This window comes from Saccopteryx leptura, chromosome 6, assembly GCF_036850995.1.
Source record: "Saccopteryx leptura isolate mSacLep1 chromosome 6, mSacLep1_pri_phased_curated, whole genome shotgun sequence".
NCBI classification, from domain to species: Eukaryota; Metazoa; Chordata; class Mammalia; order Chiroptera; family Emballonuridae; genus Saccopteryx; species Saccopteryx leptura.
The window spans coordinates 69,022,349-69,037,873 of record NC_089508.1 but is presented as its reverse complement, the minus strand read 5'-3'; positions in this window follow the sequence as shown (position 1 = coordinate 69,037,873).

The following is a 15,525-nucleotide window of genomic DNA, read 5'->3' as shown; positions in this document are numbered from 1 at the left end:
TTGCCTGTGTGTGGGAAGAGAATAGGACTAACTGAAAAAAACCTGTGCAGTGATTCACAGGGACCTCAGGACAATGGTTGTCAGGAATGTGCTCTGTCAGCCAGTTGGGGTCCTGCACAGCAGTGTTGGTTTGGGTAGTTTTTATATAGGGTGAGAATGAAAGTCTTTCTATGTGTTTCTTAGGTTGATCAATGATTTCTGCCTATGCAGAAGAGATAGTCATAGTATCTTTATGTACTTATATTTTTAAAATGTAAGGTTGAGATTCTTAACTCTGTCTTTACTTTGGAATTATGTGGAGAGCTTTAAAAAATAATTACCCTCAACTCCAGATAGTCTGATTCAATTGTCTGGAATGGAAAGCTTCTCAGGTGAGTCTGATAAGCAATCAGTGGTAAGAACTATGGAGTGGGCCTGATCTGTGGTGGCGCAGTGGACAGAACGTCAACCTGGAGTGCTGAGGTCGCCAGTTCGAAACCCTGGGCTTCCCTGATCAAAGCACATATGGTTGATGCTTCCTACTCCTTCCCCTTTCTCTCTCTCTTTCTCTCTCTAAAATGAATAAGTAATATATATATATATATATATATATATATATATGAATTATGGAGTAGAAGGGCAACCTGAGTTGTGAGTGAAGTTAAGCTTTATTAAGTTTCTGGAAAGAAACAGTTTCCCCTTTGCCTGCAAGTGTGCCCCATCAGAAGGGTACCACTCCTTACATTTTTAGACCTTCTCCCAGCACAGAGCCACATACATAAATGTTTGTCGATCAGCTGGCCTGATAGGTAGTAGAAGGTTCAGTAGTCAGCAAACGGAGAAGAAACAGGAAACAAAAGCCTCTATTTTGGGAATGGTGGGGGGAGGCATCACAGAGTAGAAAATCAAGATTTATTTCCTAAGGGAAATTCTCTAAAGTAGCATGACTTTCTCTTGTAAGTGAACAATAGCCATTAGTGTCAGTTAGGGAAGTTGGGGTGTAGTCTATCTAAGGAGGGGGGCACTTGTCATTCCTAGGGTCTCCATGACTCCTGTTTAACCCCATGTTCGCTGTCAGGGCTAAAGCAGTAATTTATCTTATTTCAGTTCCTGCTTGTAGTTCTGGAGTCTTAGACCCTGGACCCAAATCTATACTCTGAACATCAGAGTAGCTCGCAGTGAACGTGGCATCCATTTAGAGACTATTCTTTTAACTAGGAGCCAACACCCAGAAAGATACACAGCTTGAATGGGCTGAAATCACTTTCTACTGATACTAACCCTTCAAGTAAATTTGGTATTCTCTTCACACCAAGAATAATGGAGAAACTTTCAGACCCTGATTACCCCGGATGAATGGTTACTCAAAAATCCCAAGAAGGGCGGTAGCAAGAAAATAATCTAGATTTTACTTCCATAAACATAATAGACTTAAGGAAACATTGGTTTATAAACAAGGTTTATATCTCCAGCCAGGTACTGTGTATGACTTGTTACACCGGAAAGAAAATACCACTGGGTATGAACACAAGAAAGGAACAAAAACAAACAAAAAAAAACACCAGCAAGAAACAAAGGCACTGAATACAAGTAGGTGGAAAAAACCTGAAAGGAACTAATAGCTCCTAAAGTAAAACCAAAATTGGTATAGAGGGGCAAACCTTACACAGGTAGCTTAATAGAGAAGAGATAAGTAATCGTATCCAGGAATTATTCAAGCCTAGCATGTGGATATTTAAAGGTAGGTGTTGGGAAAACAGCTGTGTTAGGCTTGCCTGACCAGTGCATGAGCAGGGACGGGACAGCACCTCGTGTGTATAGTCTATGTAAAGCTACAGGTGCTTGCCCTCAGGGCGGCAGATTGCAGATTGCCTGCCCACCACTGTGAGGGGTCATTTTTTGCTGTTCATTAGCCTGCTGCTGTGAGAAGTGGTTTTCCCTGCTGGTTTGCTCATCCGCGGTTGTGAGACCTTATTAAACAGGAATGGCCCACCGCTTTCTGGCTCGACAGTTCTTCTACTATCTGCCTGAATCCAATGTGGACCTGCCTGGTCTCTGTCACTGGCATTACAGTAGGGTAATCAACCATCTCAGTTTTCTTGAAACTTCCTGTTTGTAGCACTGAAAGTCTACAAAGTATTGGGAAAACATGCAGTTCTGGCAGTGAGAGGGTTGATCACCCTACTTATAGGTCCATCTTCTTGGAGAATTAATGAATATAAGAAAGTCTATTAGTTAGGGTCCCATTGTACAATCTAATTATAATAATTGGAGGAGAGTTTAATAGAGGGACTATTTTAAAAGGTGTGGGCATGTCACAGGAGAATCACAAGGAAGAGTGTAGTATCCCAGAGCTGATAACGGCAGGGCTCCCTGTATCACTCCAAAGCTTAAAAGTGGAGCATGGAAGGATCTGGAGATAGGTGGGTCCTGGAGAGAGAGGGATACATGAAAAGAGCCACTTGACTGGGGCTGAGACCTTTGATGGAGGGACACAGCTGATGTACAGCAATCCTTCAGGGGGCAGGCCAGGGTATAAATATCCTGATGTCTTCCTCCTTCACCCCCCCCCCCCCCCCCGCTGGTGCTTCCCATTGGACAAACCCAATCAGAAATTAGAAGGAAGGAAGCCAGTGATCTGTGTCCTGGGGTACAGGTTAGGGTAGAAAGAAATAAAGAATAACTCTGAAGAACGGAATAGAAACTATCTGCCACAGAAAGAAAGAATAAACACCATAACTATATTTAGCTCTGAAAAATAAGGTAGATGGAACAGTAGTTGCTATCCAAAGATTTGGCTTTGGGGATAGAAAGGTGAATAAAAGGAATAAAAGGCTTGACCTTGGGATTCAAAATGCCTAAGAGACAGAGGCTCCAAATTATTTCAGTAAACGCTGTCTGATAACAAACTTTCTGTGGTGACGATGATTGAATGTTTCATTGTCTGCCCAATACTTGGCTGTTGAGCAATTAAAATATTTTTTAAAAAGACTTTTTATTTATTTATTTTAGAGAGGAGAAAGTGAGAGATAGAGAGAAGTAGTAAGCACCAACTCCCACATCTGCCTTGACCAGGCAAGCCTGGGGTTTCGAACTGGCAATATCAGCGTTCTAGGTTGGCACTTTATCTACTGTGCCACGACAGGCCAGGTGCAGTTGAAATTTGAGAATGTAAATTAAAATTTTTATTTAGTTCTAATTTATCTGGACTTAAAGAGACACTCATGGCTTTCAGATACTGACTGGATGATGCAAGTCTATATGCAGAGATCATCTATGCCAATGTGCAGTTGGATAGAAGCCAGAATGAATTAGATTTCAAAGCACTCTCAACCTTATCTTAGCTGCTTTGAAACATTTTACACTGCTGATTATTCCTTCCTTCTTAAACTAGTCTTTGTTTTTTGGCTTTTATGAGACTATATCATTCTGGTTTTCATCCTACTTTCATGTCCATTTCTTCTCATATTCTTTTATAGGCTAGTCTGCTTAACTGGCCCCTTAAATGTTTCTCAGTATGTGAGGATACTTTGGTCTGCAAGTAATGGAAAACCCAACTCAAAAGCATTAGAAGCAGGCCCTGGCCGGTTGGCTCAGTGGTAGAGCGTCGGCCTGGTGTGCAGGAGTCCCAGGTTCGATTCCCGGCCAGGGCACACAGGAGAAGCGCCCATCTGCTTCTCCACCCCTCCCCCTCTCCTTCCTCTCTGTCTCTCTCTTCCCCTCCTGCAGCGAGGCTCCATTGGAGCAAGGATGGTCCAGGCGCTGGGGATGGCTCCTTGGCCTCTGCCCCAGGCGCTGGAGTGGCTCTGGTGCGACAGAGCGTTGCCCCGGAGGGGCAGAGCATCGCCCCCTGGTGGGCAGAGCGTCGCCTCTGGTGGGCATGCCAGATGGATCCCGGTCGGGCACATGCGGGAGTCTGTCTGACTGTCTCTCCCTGTTTCCAGCTTCAGAAAAATACAAAAAGAAAAAAAAAAAAAAGCATTAGAAGCCTAAGGAAATTTATCTCACATTATAAGAAGTCCAGAATTCAGATGACTCAAGGGTTACTTAATTAGTAGCTCAGTTGAGTCATAGAGGTCCCAAGTTCTTTTACATATTTCTTCTCTGCCTTCCTTAGTGTGTCAGCTCTCCTTGGAAAAATTCCTTTCATGGTTGTAAGGCAGCTGCTGCAATTTCAGACACAATGTTCAAAAGAAGAGGTGCTTTCTTTTCCTATAACTCTTGTCAGAAAGCTGTCCTAGAATCCCCAGGAAAACTTCTTACATCCCATTGGCCAGAGTTGCATATACGTCCATGCCTAAACTAGTCCCTGGAAAACTAACCACAATTAGCTCAGACAGGTGAGTCTCAAGCTTTGCTGCACATTTGGATCAACTGAATTTATAAAAATCCCGATGCCCCAATCCAAATAAATTGCAGGGGATGGACCCAATAATGGTATATTCACAGAGTTGTGCAACAATCACCGTGATCAGTCTTAGAGCATTTTCATCATTCCCTGAAAACCCAGTACTCGTTACCAGTCATTCTACATTCCCTCTAAGCCAGGGGTCTCAAACTCATGGCCTGCGGGCCGCATGCGGCCCGCCGAACAATTTTGTGCAGCCCGCAGACTAATCCACGAAGTTCAAAATATTTTGGATAAAATTAAGTAAGCCTAGGGGCCTACTTGTATTTTTCATTTCTCTAGCATCCTAGCTAGATATTAGCTTAGTTAACAGCAGTTGTGATGCAAACTACAGTTTCTGGTTGTTTTGTGACATTGAGTAAACTGCATGTACGATTGTGCTTGTTGTACTGATTTTTTTTTGTTTTCAACTGCAGTGAGAAAAGTGTTGCGTAACAGTTGCCTTTTGTAGACCTAGTGCGGCCCGCCAAATGGCTGTGATCTTGCTCTGTGGCCCACATGCTGAGTTGAGTTTGAGACCCCTGCTCTAAGCCCTCCCACCCAGGCAGTCACTAATCTATACTTTCTATCTTAATGGATCTGTGTATTCTTGATGTTTCATGTAAATGGAATCATGCAAATGTGGGCTTTTTGTAACTTATTTTTTTATTTAGGTATAGTTGGTATACAATTTTATATTGGCTATATTAGTTTCAGGTGTATAATAGTGATTTGACATTTTTTTATACCTTACAGTGTGATCACTCCACTAATTTTAGTAATCACCTGTCACCATGAATATGTGGGCTTTTGTGACTGGCTTCCTTCAGGTAGCATATGTTTTCAAGGTTCATCTGTGTTGTAACAGTTCTTGAGTCTCTTTTATGATTGACATATATTCCATTGAATAAATATGGCACATTTTATTTACCTATTCATCAATTAATGGACATTTGGATTGTTTTTGCTTTTTAGCTGCTATGAACATCTATCTCTATACTAGTTTTTGTGTGAACATATTTTTCATTTCTCTTAGGTGTACACCTAAGAATTAGAATTGCTGGGTCATGTGATAAACCTATGCTTAACATTTTGAAGTCCTGGCTGGTTGGCTCAGTTATTGAGCATGAACCTGATATGTGGAAGTCCTGGGTTCAATTTCCGGTTAGGGCACATAGGAGAGGCTACCATCTGCTTCTCCCCGCCCCCTTCTCTCTCTTTCTCCTTCTCTCTTCTCCTCCTGCAGCCATGGCTCAATTGATTTGAGCACTTTGGCTGGGAGCTGAAGATGGCTCTGCGGAACCTCCGCCTCAGGTGATAAAAAATAGCTCAGTAGCAAGAGGCCCCAGATGCGTGTTGTGAGGTGGATTCCGCTGGGGGACATTAGGAGTCTGTCTCTGTATCTCCCCTACTCTCACTTAAAAAAAAAAATGTTTTGAGGAACTGCCAGACTATTTTCCCCAAAGTGTCTGCATAATTTTATATTCCCACCAGCAATGTATGAGGGTCCCAGTTTCTTGACATCCTTAACAATAATTATCATCTATCTCTCTTTTTTTTTTTACTGATTACATTTCTTTTTCAATTATAGTTTATATTCAATATTATTTTGTATTAGTTTCAGGTGTACAGTATAGTGCAGGGGTAGTCAACCTTTTTATACCTACCGCCCACTTTTGTATCTCTGTTAGTAGTAAAATTTTCTAACTGCCCACCGGTTCCACAGCAATGGTCATTTATAAAGTAGGGAAGTAACTTTACTTTATAAAATTTATAAAGCAGAGATACAGCAAGTTAAAGCGTATAATAATAATTACTTACCAAGTACTTTATGTTGGATTTTCGCTATGTTTGGCAGAATAAATCTTTATAAAACAACTTACTATAGTTAAATCTATCTTTTTATTTATACTTTGGTTGCTCTGCTACCGCCCACCATGAAAGCTGGAACTCCCACTAGTGGGCAGTAGGGACCAGGTTGACTACCACTGGCATGGTGGATAGACAATCATATACTTTACAAAGTGGTCCCCCCTGATATTTCAAGTACCCAGCTGGTGCCATACATAATTATCACTATATTATTGCCTATATTCCTTATGCTGTACTTTGTATCTCTGTGACTATTTTGTAACTACCAATCTGTTCTTAATTTCTTCATCTTTTTCACCCTGTCTGTATTTATTTATTTATTTTTATTATAATTATTCTAGTAGTTTGAAGTGATATCTCAAAGTGGTTATTGCATTTCCCTGATGGCTAATGATGTTGAGCATTTTTTAATGTGTTTTTTGACCATTTGCATGTTCTCCTTGGAGAATTGTTAATTTATCCTTTGCCCATTTTTAAATTGGGTTCTTTTCTTTTCATTGAACTGTAACTGTTCTTGATATATTTAGCTACAAGTATCTTATCAGATACATAATTTGCAAATGTTTTTTCCCATTTTGTGGGCTGTCTCACTGTCTTGATATGCTTTGAGGCACAAAGGTTTTTATTTTGGAATCCAGTTTATCTATTTTTTTCTTTTTTTTAAATTTTATTTATTTATTTATTCATTTTAGAGAGGAGAGGGAGAGACAGACAGAGAGAGAGAGAGAGAGAGGAGAGACAGAGAGAGAGAAGGGGGGAGGAGCTGGAAGCATCAACTCTCATATGTGCCTTGACCAGGCAAGCCCAGGGTTTTGAACCGGCGACCTCAGCATTTCCAGGTCGACGCTTTATCCACTGCGCCACCACAGGTCAGGCCTATCTATTTTTTTCTTTAGTCACATGTGCTTTGGTGTCATATCTAAGAAAACATTGCCAAATCTGAGGTCATGAAGACTTACTCCTATGTTTTCTTCTAAGAGTTTTATAACTTTAGCTCTTATATTAAGTCTATCATCAACCTTCAGTTAATTTTTGTGCATGGTATGAAGAAGGGGTCCATTTGTTAAAGAGACTGTTTTTTCCTCACTGAATTGTCTTGGAACCCTGTAGAAAATCAAGTGACTGTAAATGTGAAGGTATATTTCTGGGCTTTCAGTTCTATTCCATTGATCTATATGTCTATTCTTATAGCACCACACAATCTCAATTGCTGTAACTTTCTGGTAAGTTTTGAAATCAGAGTGTGAGTCCTCCAACTTTGTTCTTCAAGATTGTTTTGATGATTCTGGGTCCCTTACATTTCTGTGTAAGGATTAGTTTGTCAATTTCTGCAAAAAAGCCAGGTTGGATTTTGATAGCGATTGTGTTGAATCTATAGGTTAGTTTGAGAATTGCTTACTCTTAACAACACTAAGTGAACATAAGCTGTCTTTCCATTTATTTAGATCTTTTAAAATTTCTTTAAACAATAAAATACTAATACTGGGGTAGTTGTTGTTGGTAGTATGTTTAGCTTACCCTAATGCACATGAGTTGCACAGGGGAGAAGAGGCTACCAAATACAGGCTGTAAGGCCAGTGGCCAAGGCCAGGCAGGTCCACAATGGGTTCAGGCAGGCGACAGAGAAACTGCAGAGCCAGAAAGCGTTGGGCCATTCCATTTAATAAAGTCTCAAAATGGTATAAAAGCACACAGGCAGTGGAAAAGCTCTTCTCTAGCACACAAACAGTAAGAACGGCCCCCTCACAGTGGCGGGCACGCAATCCACCACCCACAGCTTATATAGGCCACACACATGGTGCTACTACGCACCCACGCACCAATCACGCAAAGTGCTTACAGACAGTAACCCTGCGAGCAAGCCTAACACAGCTGCCCCACACAAACACATCTCATATATGTTTTAACTTTTCTATTGATTTGAGAAAGAAAGAGAAAGGGAGAGAGAGAGAAAGAGAAGCACCAACTCATTGTTTCCCTTAGTTCCATTTAGTCGTGCACTCATTGATTTTTTCTCTTAAGTGCCCTGATTGGGGGTCACACCCACATCCTCTGGCATGCCAGGTTGAGGCTTTATCTACTGAGCAACCCGGCCAGGGAATACCTCATATTATTAAGCTTTGCTTTATTGTGCTTCACAGGTGTTGCATTTTTACAAACTGAACACAAGACCTTTCACCAACAAAAAGTGTATAACTCATTTTATTGCCAACCAGTAATATCTCTGAGGAATGCCTATAAAAGTCTAAATTTTCTTTAGACAGAACTAAAGGGTATATGGCGGGAAGTAAATCCTTAGGCTTAACTGGTGCCTTGAGAACCCACACTGAGGATGTGGGAAGTGGGACGTGGTTTATTATATACATTTTCTTGCTCCTTCTGCTCTTTTGCAGCTTCTGACTCCTCCAAGGTAGGGAGGGGTGAATGAATGGCAGGCAAATAGGCAAAGGTGGATGCTATTTACAGTTTCTCTTTGCTGTGGAGTGCCTTCTGCGATCGCAGGTGAACAAATATCTCTCCTCCGCGGGGCACTTTTATATGTGCTTTCCCAAGCCTCTCTGGCAAACCTTTGACAAACAGAAGGGACCTCCACACGCCTTTCTGTGTCAGAGGTGATCTTTTCCCAGGGTGACTTCTGCTGTTCTCCCCTCACCTTTCCTGCCTTGTTGTTAAGTTCCCTCTTTTTGGCCGGTGGGTAGGAACTGCGACTCAGTGGTCAGTTCCCTCCGACAAGGTTCTTTCAGACAGCTCACAAGTGTCCGGCTGGCTTAGGAATTCATGTACTCTTGGCATGGCCAGTGGTGGAAGTGCAGTGTGAGCAGTCTGACTCCTCTTGCCTTGTCTTGCTGGCCTGGTGGCTCTGAAAGTTTCCTGCCTTCAAGCTTCTCCGGATAAAGAGAAAGCACCAGGCCAAAGACTCCTGGGACACTTATCAGGCTCTCCTGGGACTCCCAGGCTGTGGGTTGGGGCAGGCCTGTGTGTTTCTGTAAATCAGCCTGCATTCATTTAACTACTCTCTCCTGGTGCAGTCAATCATCTCAATATCTGAAGATGCTCTCCAAACTCTACACACTCGGCTTGGAGGAAGGTGGTGGGAAGAAGAATAAACAGCACCTTTAACCCCAAGTCCTTGTGTGAATTAGGAAAAGGACCTTATTCCTAAAGGCACTTTACTGCCACCTGCTGGAAAATTGTGATAACTCTATATAAATCTCCAATGACTATTGGGTAAGGGTGCCCCCCCTGTAGTTGTGCGATACACACTTAGCTCAGCTGTGGGGAGTGTTCCCAGGAAGAAAAGTCTCAACAGCCTTTGTTTCTATGAATTCCTTTCAGCAACAACTTTTCTAACAACCTCTTTTCTCATGTTTTGATTACACGTAGAGAGAGGAGGGTTTTTATCTTTTTGTAGATCCTGCAAAGATGTATTTAACACATTTCCTCCCACTGTGGAAGTCTTTGAACTTTGTGGTCTTGCCCTGGCTGGTTGGCTCAGTGATAGAGCATCGGCCTGGCGTGCAGGAGTCCCGGGTTCGATTCCTGGCCAGGGCACACAGAAGAAGCGCCCATCTGCTTCTCCACCCCTCCCCCTCTCCTTCCTCTCTGTCTCTCCCCCTCCTGCAGCCAAGGCTCCATTGAAGCAAAGTTTGCCTGGGCACTGAGGATGGCTCTGTGGCCTCTGCCTCAGGCGCTAGAATGGCTCTGGTTGCAACAGAGCGACGCCCCAGATGGGCAGAGCATCGCCCCCTGGTGAGCATGCCGGGTGGATCCCGGTCAGGCGCATGCGGGAGTCTGTCTGACTGCCTCCCCGTTTCCAACTTCAGAAAAATACGGAAAAAAAAAAATTTGTGGTCTTAGATGGAATTCTATTTTACATTTTATTGTCATTTGTTAGCTGTTAGGCAGAATGTAAAAGTAACTTATGAAGAATTCAGAAGATAACAGCTCTTTAGAAGTACAAAATACCTACAGTAAACTTTCCTTCACCTGCAGAGTTAGCAGTGACCAAATTAACTGTAAATAAGAATGTATCAAAGAATCTAAAAAGTCCCAGTCATATTGAAAGCCACATACATAAGTAGATATTTGACAATGAATGAATGAGAAAATGAGTGAATGAATGGCCAAATGGAGGCCACCTAAGAATATTAGAGTCATTTGTTATAATCCATTAGGGTATTTCTGTTCTATTAGTCTCGTAGGGCTGCCATGACAAATTACCATAAATTGGGTGGCTTAAGAAAATAGAAATTTGTTCTCTCACAGTTCTTGGGGTCAGAAGTCCAAAATCAAGGTGTTGGCAGGGCTGGTTGTTCCTGGAGGCTCTGAGGGAGAGTCTGTTCCAGGCCTCACTCCTAGCTTCTGATGGCTGCCGGCAGCCCTGGGCCTCTCTCGGCTTGAAGCTGTGTAACTCCAACCTCTGCCTCCGTCTTCACATGGCTTTTTCTCTGTCTCTCTCTCATATCTATAATTACCTTCTCTTTTCTTTTTAAGGACATTGCCATTAGATTTATGGCCCACCCTAAATCTAGGATAGTCTTACTCCAAGAGTCTTAAGTAGATCTGTAAAGACCTTATTTCCAAATAAGGTCACATTCATATGTACTAGGGGTTAGAACTTGGATATTTCATTTGGGGTGCCATCATCCAAACCACCACACCAGTGAAAATCACTCAGACTGTGGTCCATATACCCTTGTGTCCTACAATACAAATGAATGATTTTTTCCTCCACAGTTGCTTTCCAACAGACAACAGAATTCTGTCTGGCCAGTACATGTATGGCTTATGGCTTTGACTTCTACCAATGTCACTGCCAATCATGAAAAACACACCCATCAATGCACCCATACTAATAAGGTTATATTAGGTGTCTGGACCTTGCATTATAACAAGCCAAAGGAAAATCACAAATAGAAAATCATCTTGTTCCTAACAGTTGCAAATGTATAGTCATCAAATAAAATGAGGTGTAAAAAATGATAGGTAGCCTTTGAAAATACAGAGAAACAAGAGGCACCCTTGAAGATAACTTGTTAGCTCCAAGGTTTTTCCTGATAAAATATAATTTAGTATTCTTTAATTTTCCTGTACCAACAAAGAGACAAACTTCTTTTAGCCCCATAGGCTAGAGGAGCACTGTGTGCTAGTCATTCTGTATTTGAGAACAAGTGCAAGACTGGCTCTCCCAAGTTTTCTTTCCCATTTCAAGAACCAGAAGATTCCTTATTTACATAAAGGCTCTGCCTCTGCCTTCCCTTGCTATAACGCCTGTCAGGTAGCTAAGGAGGATGTGTTCTGCTCAATCTCATTGGCTCTATTCAAAGTGAAAATAGAAGGGTTTTGGCTGTAAGACAAAAGGTTTTAGTACTTCCTCTGTGCTTCCCCTTACACAATGACCTAGAAAAATTTAGACGTGAATGGATATGAGAAAGAAAATCACAGTCTTACTATTCTGAACCTACACGTAAAGTCAGACCTCAGAAGTTATCAAGTTGTAGTTTTGAGGCCACTGGGGTAGCCTAGAATGTTTTTGTTTTCTCTTTTTGTTGGCCACACAGAGGATAAGCAGAGATCCTACGGCCATGAAAGCTGCCTAGAGGCCTGGCAGCAGGGCATTTACCTGAACCATTTGGGGAGAAAGTCCAGTCTCCTCAGCCAACAACAAGGGCCTCTCTTTTCACCGGCATCCGTTTAACTTTTAGATAAGGCACCTATGTTCAGTTTTGCACAAAGTGGCTGATTTCAGAGCAGTCGAAGCAGGGATGAAATTAACTTGGTGAATCTCAAAACAACACCAGATGGGAAACCCATTTGGTGCTCACAGGAAGGTGACAAAGGTTAGGTTTGCCTGAGATGAGATGGATGTGATCGGAAAGAGAAGGACTAGTCAAGGAAAAAGAATGACATGAGTCATTCTTCTGGAACGTGAAACAGAAATAGTTTACCTCTGTGGTTTCATTCCCTGAGAAGTTTGAATACGCAGAATATAATTCTCCCAACCTTGCTCACTATCCTGGTTATTACCCCTAATCTTAGATTCTGAAATAGTCTTGCAGGGGTGGAAGGCGGCCACGACATAATATGGTCTACTACTGTCTTTACCTAGGCTCAGAGAAAGACATCTTACATACGTGTCAAAAGAGACTGAGGATTGGGTGGTGATGTGTCCACAGGAACCCAGGTCTGCAAATGGTCGTGTGTAGCTTCCTTAAATTACAGGATAGATTTAGGCATCAACAGTTTACCTGCTCAAGAAATTCTACTAGAAAGAGTCTAGTCCCTAATAGCACTTTTTCTCCATCTAGTCCCTCTATCTCAGCTCACTCCTTAGTGGTGATTCCTCCTCCAATTCCTTCAGTCTTCCAATTCCCACACCTGGTGTCCATCAAACACCCATCTTCCCATTCCGAATTATTGCAGAGCGCCGCTTGATTCCTTGCAGGTGGGAAGCATGCAGATGGGAATGGGTGTTGCTCCAAGTTTCTCCCACATTCTCTCTATCAGGTGGATAGAGTTTAAGGGCATGAGTACCAACCACATTTTAAGCAAATCTGTTTTCTTTATTTTACTGGCCACAGTATAATTTTACCTGCAATACAAATATAACAGTGACTTATACTTTCTTTCTGGCGATTGGATGTGAGGATCACATACTCTTATTAAACAACCCTCAGCAGTTTACACTACATTTATCATGACTTCAGTTCATCACCGTGCCTACCTGCAATGCTACCTGACACTCCCCTCCCCGAAGAGAAGAATTTGAATCTCTTGTGCTTCCTTTGCTCTTTTGTGTAGAGATTCTCTTTTATACACATTCATGGCTTGTTGGAATCATGCTGCCCAGCTTCCTTTTCTTTCCAACCGGGTTTGGAGGCTTGGGGGTGATGTGAATTCTGTGCTCCTCCGTGTCTACCGGGTGCTTTGTTCCCTCTTTGCTCTTTCTCCTCCCTTCTCCTGCTCTCTCGTCACTGGCATCTCCAATCTGCTTTTTCTTATCTCTTTCTTCCTTTGTCTAGTCTTATTGTACCCTCTAAGAAATATGTCTAGCAGGAAGATGGTGTTGGTACAATTTCTTCTTTGGCTAGACTGCTAACCCTTGAACCGATGCCCATACAATTGAAAGTCTGGATATAACTTTGGACTCCCCCCAAAACCAGAGGTGGATTAAGGTCAGATGAGGCCCTGGGTGCAGAAGAAAATATTGGGCCCCTTAAGAAAAAGGGGAGAGGCCCTGGCCGGTTGGCTCAGTGGTAGAGCGTCGGCCTGGCGTGCAGAAGTCCTGGGTTCGATTCCCGGCCAGGGCACACAGGAGAAGTGCCCATCTGCTTCTCCACCCCTCCCCCTCTTCTTCCTCTCTGTCTCTCTCTTCCCCTCCGGCAGCCGAGGCTCCATTGGAGCAAAGATGGCCCGGGCGCTGGGGATGGCTCCTTGGCTTCTGCCCCAGGTGCTAGAATGGCTCTGGTCGCGACAGAGCGACGCCCCGGAGGGGCAGAGCATCACCCCCTGGTGGGCAGAGCATCGCCCCTGGTGGGCGTGCCGGGTGGATCCCGGTCGGGCGCATGCGGGAGTCTGACTGTCTCTCCCCGTTTCCAGCTTCAGAAAAATACAAAAAAAAAAAAAAAAAAAGGGGGGGGGGGCGGGGAGAGACAGGGAAAATAAAAGTACACGTTAACCATATTTTTATACTATGAATGTTAAAATTGCACACATGAAACCAAACTTGGTGTCATTAGAAAAAAGTGTAAAGTTGGGGTTTTGCGGGCCCTTCAGAAGTCGGGGCTCAGGGCGCATGCTCGGTGTGCCCGCCGTTAAATCCGCCTCTGCCCAAAACTTAAGACTGGTTCCAGGCCATCACAGATGATAAAGTCAGCAGATGCTCAAGTCCCCTCTATAAAATGGCATCGTGCAAAGCACACAGTCATCTCTCCACATCCAGGAACTCCCAACTATAGATTAAAAACAATATAGGTATTTATTGGAAAAAAATGTACATATAAGTGGACCCATGTAGTTCAAACCTGTATTGTCCAAGGTTCAACTGTAGCTATAGCTTTTGTGTGGTCTCTGAAGTTTCTGCTCCAGCAACATATCACAGAGGACAGCTGGACACTGAGGGAAGGAGGGGGGGAAGTTAGGCAGAGAAAGCGAGGAAAGGAGGGGCGGACACCGAACAGGCGAACGTGGGCTATTGGGGAGTTACCCCTGAAAACAGACATACTTCTACAATATTTGTCATTTACAAAATGCTTTTTACATTTGTCAGCTGGTTTCTTTGGAGGGTATGTATGCTTCTTCGTGTGCTGCAGATGAGGAAGTTGGAGATTTAAGTTAAGAGTAATATAAACCGTGATGATGCAGTTTATAACAGCAGAATTGGGATTTGGGGCTTCTGACTTCAGCTCTGTTCCTCTATGGACTATTCCATAGTGCCTGGAAAGGTGAGGGGGTTGAACTCTGGGAGGATTCAAGTCTCCTTACAAGGCTATGCTTTTCACATATTTAAAAAACCAAAAAGTCAAGATGGAAGCCCTACATTATTGTGATTAATTTTTATGGTGGCAATCAGGTAATTTTAAAATTAGGCATGTTTGTTATAGCAACAAGTAGTGAATTACTTTCCAAACTGGGAATATTCCATGATATTCAATTGAATAACGAGTAAAAGTGTGGAAGAGGAAATGTGCTTAACCCTTTGAGTAGTGAGTTTTTTGTTAACCCTTCGAATGAGGATGTACATCAGGGGTAGTCAACCTTTTTACCTACCACCCACTTTTGTATCTCTGTTAGTAGTAAAATTTTCTGACCGCCTACTGGTTCCACAGTAATGGTGATTTATAAAGTAGAGAAGTAACTTTACTTTATAGAATTTATAAAGCAGAGTTACACCAAGTTAAAGCATATAATAATAATTACCAAGTACTTTATGTCGGATTTTTGCTAAGTTTGGCAGAATAAATCTTTATAAAACAACTTACTATAGTTAAATCTATCTTTTTATTTATACTTTGGTTGCTCTGCTACTGCCCACCATGAAAGCTGGAACGCCTACTAGTGGGCGGTAGGGACCAGGTTGACTACCACTTATGTACATGAGCGTTAGTACTACTCAAAGGGTTAAAGACAAATATAAGAGTAAAATTTTTAAATCCCTGAGACAGTGACAGAGTATGAAACCTAATTTCCATGTGTGCCCTCCTTCTAGATCAGCTTTGCTGCAGTCCTGGGTAGAGGCGGAGGATGGGCACGGAGACCACTCAAGGTGCCCTCCCACAAGTCAGGAA